Source organism: Cupressus sempervirens, chromosome 7, assembly GCF_028749045.1.
Source record: "Cupressus sempervirens isolate cs-2001-9-10 chromosome 7, ASM2874904v1, whole genome shotgun sequence".
NCBI classification, from domain to species: domain Eukaryota; kingdom Viridiplantae; phylum Streptophyta; class Pinopsida; order Cupressales; family Cupressaceae; genus Cupressus; species Cupressus sempervirens.
In genome coordinates this window covers 882987018-882994925 of record NC_143124.1, presented here as the reverse complement: position 1 = coordinate 882994925, position 7908 = coordinate 882987018, and the positions used below count along the sequence as shown (strand labels likewise).

Below are 7908 nucleotides of genomic sequence, written 5' to 3'. Positions count from 1 at the left end.
TGGAAAATCTTTCCTCTCAAATTTCTCTCCAAAATTACAATTGAAAAATCATGTAGTGATCGAATACCTGATTTCAGATTGGGTATCCGATTTTAGATCGGGTATCTGATATCATATTGAGTACTTGATTTGATTTTGAGTATTTGATTAGGCTCAGTATTTTCCAAGCCCATTTGGTTAACCCAAAAAACGTGTTTGAGAAGGGTTTCACTAACACTCAAACTTTGGGTAGCCATCTAACAATGTTATTTTCGTTGAAATTGAATGAAATGAAAAGGATATTTTTATAACACTCTCAAGATTCTATCAATATAATTCCTGTCAAATTATGAGTTCAATAAGTAGTTATGAGTTAATTTTCAATGAAGATGATTATAAAGTGTTGATTGACATACTGATTAAAAGGTAGCTAAAACTTTCAAATGGTGAACATTTTTTAAATCCAAAAGTTGTGTCACATTCTATGCTTCACCTAGTATAAGGGAAAAAAAATAAAATTGGTAAAGTTTTCTATTAGTTAAGGTGGTCAGACACGAGTTTTTTTTCTAAAACATTTTTAGTAAAAAATTCATATTTAATTATCTATTTTGAATAAAAATACCCAAAAATATGTGTCACATCCGAGCATGAGTCTACTTTTTATATTTATAATTATATTAAAAAATATTATCAATTGATTTTGATTAAGGTGGTTAGACATACACCTACTTTTTATTTTTGCTTTGAAATTTTTATAGTATTGCATTAAAATCCAAACTTTTGAATAATCAAATATTTTTTTCTCTGACTAAGGCCTAGTAGTTTAGAAACTAAATTCAATTTCCTATAGATTATTTTCTTACAACTTTTTGATATAAAGTCTAGAACTATTTTAAAATTATGTGTCAAGTTGACATAACCCTGATTTGTTGGTTTTTCACTGTCACTTAAGGCCATAGTTTGGTTGACCATGATCTTGCACATACCCAAAAGATTTAATTTAAAGTCTCAATTTAGGAAACTACATGAAAAGGATTTAAAAACTTAATTATTAAATATTAAAATTTAAATATTATGTAGCATTGTTATTTAATCAGTAAAGATTTAAACATTAGTGGTAGTTAAATAATGTGCTTAAGTTATCTTTATTTAATAAATAAATATCTTTTACAAAATTTACTTTAAATAATAATGTGGGGGAATGGATAAATAAAAAATAAAAAATATATTTTCAATTTAAAAGTGACTAATCGTGCATGAAAGAAAGGATTAAATAAAGTAATAATAATTTTAGAGCTTGTGAAGACAAGAACCCTAAAGGTGAATTATAATTCTATATTAAAGGGTTTTTGGGTCATTATTACACACACAAGTTTCAAAGAGCGATTCTGTGGTTTGGAAAGAAGGGAATTTTCGTAGCTTGAAGGGTTTTGCTTGCAATAGGAATTTAGTTGGCTATCAAATTTAAACATCAGTGCAAGGTAGGGTTTGAAATCTCACGAATGCATTTTCAATTGGAAAATATCTATGTTTACTCCATGCTTGATTAGGTGTTTGGATTTTGTTTGTCATGTTGAATGTTTCTCTAGATCTGATTAAAGGAAATTAATTTTTTATTTGTTTTATAGAATAAAATATGGATAGAAAAATAAATTTTGAGGCTAGGGTTTGATGGAATTATAATTGGGATTGAATACTCATTTTGTTTTAAAAAATTTCTTGTTTTACTCTTTTTTTTTAAAGGGTTAGCTGGAAAAATTCGTCAACCAAGGTATTGTAAAGAAAAATCAAAAAAATATTTATTTATTTATTTATTAAATAATACTACAAAAATAAAAGTAAATAAAATTTGGAGGGTGGGCAGGGACCCCATCCCCCACCCCCACAGGTGCCGAGGAAACATTGTTCAAAAGATAGGTACATTGTCAAGGTAGCACATGATTATCCTTGGACAATCTGTTGTTGTCAAGGTAGTGTACACTGCCTTTGAAAGTGTAGCTTCATTGGGCAGTGCGACCACTAGGGTCGCACCCCTTATTTAATGGTTTAGATTATTTGTTTTACATAAAAATTATATATTATTTTTTTATAATTATTAAAAAAATTAATTAATATTAATGTTTTATTAATTAGTTTCTTTTACATTAAAATTAATTAAAATATATTAATATTTTATTTAAATTGGGATATGGTTAATTGTTATACATACATATATAAATACATACATATATACATACATACATACATATATATGATATTAGTTTGTAATTAGGAAGTCTATGCATTATATTTTATGTTAAATGGAGAGTTGTTAAATATTGACTTAATTAAATTAAATGTCAAAAAATAAGCACCTAATACCTAGGCTTTGATAATTGATCATCATCATTATTTTAATGAAGTTTGGTATTTAATGTCAGTTATATCATGATGATTCTTTTGACTTATAATATTTAACTTACTCAGTGAGTGTGACTATGATTGCAGTTTATGTATATTGAGGTCATAGGAACAATGTTTAATCTTGAGACCATATTTAAACCTGGTGATTAAAAATGACATTCTTTTGGCCAAATCAAATAAATGATTTTATTATCTATTCTTTCTTCTAGTATTTACTTGTAGTCTTATGTCAATCTTTTATGATGATTTTTTTCTTATGAGTTGTTTAGTTGGCCAACTAGGACATATACCAGAGGTTTACTTTCATGATTCTTTGATGTCTCTCTATTTTAAAAATTATGATGGGCTTGTGTTTTAAATTGGAAGCTGCATTTATGATTGTTGCTATGTAGTGAATTAATGTTTACTTGGGTTAGGAGAACCAACTAGTTTTCAAGCTGCCTATTAAGGAATCGAGTTTAATCATTATGGGTGTTGTGGTATGGGACACAAATGTGTTTTATTTGCTTAGGAGAGGTTGTCTAGGTACATGTCTTTTGGAGTGGCTTGTATTAGGGGCTAGGGACCCAAAGTGGTCAGTGCCAAGGTAACCTATTGTAAGTTATGTAATAAGTGATAATCTAGTAATTAATATTTTTGAAAACACACTAAAAAGATAAGTTAGAGATATTGCCTCAAATCCATGCCTTGAGTACTTGTATAGACTAAGGCTGGGAATCGGATGACAGTATGACTAATTTTCCTTATCATCTTGAGAGGGATTTCTAGCTCCACATGTGTCACATTGAGGGTTTGGGATTCAGAGTAACCGATCTAGGGAAAATCAATGCTTGAGGGTTTGGAGTCTATTGAGAGATTAGTCTAGGGTAACTCAAGTAGTTTAACCATGTGATGACACTTCCTAGTATGTAGCCTAAGTCTCCTCCATAGATTTTGTTTTTACATTTGGTGGTGTACTTATTATTGGGTGTATTTAATGAAGTTATTTAATTTTAATTATGGTGATTGGTGATTTGTGGATGGTGTAATTTTGACATGTGGTATTTGACTTGAGGTAGATATCTTTTCTTGGCTTCATCTCATGATGTTTGTATTCAATTTATACTTGGTTTATGTGTGATGTTTTGTGGTGTTGGTATTGGATTGAGTGTTTATTCTAATTGGATTATCTTATCTTCTTGAGTCTAGTACTTGTTACCCTTCAGGTAGTTGTTGGATATTAGGATTCCTTACCTAAGAATGTTTTATGATTGATTAGTTGATTTGGATCACTCATTATCTTCCCTACATGGTGGAAGTGGAAGCTTGACTAGGTGACCATGCAGTCGAGAGGTAGTGTCTTCTTACCATTTGGGTCCCCCTCAGATGCGCAGATGTTGGATATTTGTTGTGGCACTTGTAGCTTTATCATTCTTATTCCTACCTTGGAGACTTCCATTCAACTGATGTATTTATTTTACCACATATTATGATGTATTGTATCTCACATACCCTATGACATGTGCAGTGGATGTTATTTATTAGATGTACTTTCATTGTTTCAATTGTATTTATACATTTTCTTATGAGACAATGTATCTCTTATTTCCTTGTGATCATGACATTGTATTTGAGACTTAAACACATCCCAAATTCTATTTATCAATACCTAAAATAAGTATTTAGGGTTTGCCTTTCTGCTAGAATCTGAATTTAAATCATAAAAATAAATATATTCATAGGTGGAAATATGTTGAATTAAGATATTTTACTTTGTCTTAACCATATTTGGTTTTCCCATTATGCCAAGTTTCTAGAATGATTTTCCCAAAGGCTTTCTCTAGAGAATATTGCTTTGTTGCTTATCAAGATGGGTCGATGGAATGTGTTACATCTTTCTACATTAACATATTTGTTCTTGCAGAAGTATTAATGCATTTAATCCACTATTGTGTACATATTTAGAGGGATTTCATGATAACAAACACCTTAACAAAAGTTGTATGTATGCTCATACATTACCAAAGAGAACAAATTGTTTGATAGATTTTTTGATTAGACTTACTTTGGTCACATACAAATTGAATTGATGTTAAAACAAATAGAAATAGACCAAAATAGGGAAAAACTAGATAGAATTATAAATGGACTTATAATTCTAATCTAACAACTATTGCTATAATTACTTTTGTAAAGCTCGACTCGGTACAAGTTCATCAGGAATCTTAGCTCTTTGGCAATGCTTCTTGCCTAGTGTTAATCTGATAGCTCATCCTCTAGTTGTGTCAAATTAAGAAACTAAGATGGGATTTTTCCAATGGAATTCATGTGGGTAGGTAGAGTCATTCGATATACTTTAGCATCATGAACTCCTTGGACATTTTTCTTGGTTTAAAGGATTGGCATCAACAACCAAATATGCCAAGTATGTCCAAAGACTCATACAGACTGCAAAATCATAAGAAAACTTGTTGTAAGACAAATCTAGGTTCTTCAAGGATTTTAGAGGTCTTAAATCCAGCAAAGTTACACTCGATTGTTCTAAGTAGATATAATATCTAGCTTATTGTAATTCATAAGCTTTACAAAATAATTTTTCATAAAATGCATTTTATCCAATAGGGGCCTCTTAAGACCACATAATCTGAAAGGAATTTGTCCTCCCAAATGACTATTTTAAGATTAGTTTGAATCAAAAATCGTTCCTTATTGCAAAAAAAACCTTTCCATGAACATGGAGAACCAATAGAAGAAAAGGCATCCTAGCTTCTTAAATGATTACTCAGGTCTTGCACAAAATCTTTAATTCTCAACAGTAAGAACAACTACCCTTCCTCTACATTCAAGGAAAAATTTACCCAAATTTCTCGTAGAACCACCACAAAGAGACCCTTCTTGATCTTCCTCATTTCAATTTTTCACTCACTTTAGTAATTTCAACAGCCCTAGGACTCTGTTTTTGCAAGTGGCAAGACAATACTGTAGGGAGGCATGGAAATGTCATCAATCATCTTAAACTTGTACCTTGTCAATACACCACACATGTAGCACTGCCACATCTTCAAACAACCCTATTTTCCTGGTAATTTTTTTCACAAGAAAATAAAAAGACTTCTATGAAAAAATAAGAAAACAATTGAAATACAAAAATTAAAATTTAGAAATTCATTTTAATGAATAATATTGTAGAGACCATAGTAAAAATAGGATGTTTTACAAGTTATATGATTCATAGTGTAAAAATTAATAGAAAAAAGAAACTTGAAAACATTAGTCTTGCCATTAGAAAGTAGGGACTAATAAGTTAAATAAAAATCTATTTAAACAACTATATGATTCACTCACGTCTCTCACACACATATATAATCCAATTAATCTAAACAAATCAAATTTTAAATTGACACGTCAGAAAACATCATCAGAATAAAATCCTTTATATTCACATATTTTAACGGAATAATTTAAAGAGTCTTAAAACAAACCAAAATACTGTGCTACAGACTAGGTCATCCGTTCAGCATGTGCCGCGTAGACTATTTCAGCTCAAAAAAGCTTAAGCTCATCCAACTTCTTCAATAATATAACATTTTGAGGTAAAATGTTGACGGGGTAGTGGCCAAGCCTGCAGAATCTACCTGGTAATAATAATAAAATTGTGTGGTTGAATTAGGTTCCGTAGATTTATAATATGTGCATTGCCGAAGTCAGCCATGGCCTAGTCATGATCATTCTCCTCTCATTTCCAATCTATTTATAACCCCAATTGCTCCTTGTGTTTTAAAACATCTTCAACTTCTCTTTCGTATTCTGCAAAAATGTATTTCTCAGCGGCTGCATCGAAGATAGTGCCGATGTTTCTAGCGGCTATTCTCCTGTTCTTTGCTGTAATGGCCGAGTTCTCGAACGAGGGGGGCAGCATATACACAGCATGTAATGTGGCAAAGTACTCCAATGACTCACACTTCGATACCAACCTTGAAGCGCTCTTTAAATCTCTCACGGAGAACGCAGCATACGTCAGCTTCTGCGCTTCTGTTTACGGGTAGGACACGTCAGACCAGCTGTTCGGGCACCTCCAGTGTAGTCCAGATCTCTCTCCCGCCAACTGCTAGACCTGCTCAACAGAGTGTGAAAAATTTAACTATTGCAGTCACTGATTATTAATCTCCTATCATAAACGATTATTAATCTGCTGAAAATAAATTTTCAGCTAATATAAAAAAAAACACAACTGCAACTTCACTTATAAAATATGGAAAGAAATGCGCAACACAATGAACACAATATTTTTGGACAAATTGTCCTTGAAAAACCCCTAAGGGAAAATCAGTCTTACAGATGAGAAATTATATTAAACTTCAGCAAATCAAGAGATACAAAATTCTTTGCTTCTCACTGGCAGAACTCCGACAACCTCCTAATTTATCCCGCTGATATTTCCCACTGCTATTCCCGCGCTAACACTGCGCCCTTGCTAACACTGCAAGACTGTTTGCCAACACTGCAAACGTTTGTCCAAACTTCATGTTTTCCAAATGCTCCTTAGACCCCCTTTTATACTACTCTCATTGATAAACCAACAGCCGAAATTGATTTACAATCGACGGTGGAGATATAAAACAACTTACCAACCCTAAAAAAATTGGTTTCTAGTTGTTCCTAAAAGAAGTCAATTATTTAATAAATAATTGTCCTTGCTTTAACCAATTTGTTAGCAAAAACAATTAGATACTAAATAATAGCATATGGACAAACAACTGTCCAAGCTAACAAAACTAACACAGAGGTGGTGAATGTCGTCCACTGCGACTGCCCCAATGCCATCAGCGCTCGCGTTCAGCTGGAGCGTTGCTTCCTTCGCTACAAGAATTACACCTTTCTCTTCGTTTTGGACACCTACTTGTGGTATGGCATTGGAAATGTCAGTAGCGACATAGACATCCACTTTAACAGTGGCCTTAGGAATGTGTTGGCAGATTTGTCGAGCAGGGCCCCCGCCAGTCCTATCAAGTTCGCCCAGGCGTCATTCGCTGTTGTTTCTTCGACATCAAAAGTCGTGAGCATCTACGCCATGGAGATGTGTTGGCGTGACATGTCCAGGAAAGACTGTGCGGCCTGCCTTTCCAAGGGAATTGAGGAGGTCTCCATCTTGTCTAGCGAGAGAGTCGGCGCTCAGGTTTTCATGGGGAGCTGCACCCTGCGCTATGAGCTCTATCCCTTTGCCTAGCATTATTAGAATTTATACTTTTTATAATTCAATTTGTTCTTGTTAATTGAGGTGATTCACCATACAAATAATGAAAGGCATACCTGCCCAACAATTTAATTACAATAACTATACCGCAAGTGGATTGAGGTGGAGCATTGTAAGCATAAAGATTGCAAACATTTAATCATATTCGTGAACTGTGTTTTCAAATTGGTTATACAACAGGTTTTATTAAAAAATTGGTAATGACTCATACTAAATTTTGGACTCCATATTTTATATAACCAACTTTTCTCTTGTGTGACAATCATATTCTTTGATTGTGTAATGGAAGCTGA

General features: G+C 32.5%; 1 pseudogene; it reads left to right on the top strand.

Moving 5' to 3' along the window:
- Positions 1 to 6176: 6176 nt before the first annotated feature.
- Positions 6177 to 7588, top strand: LOC149550300 (plasmodesmata-located protein 8-like; annotated as a pseudogene).
- The last annotated feature ends 320 nt before the right edge of the window (positions 7589 to 7908 follow it).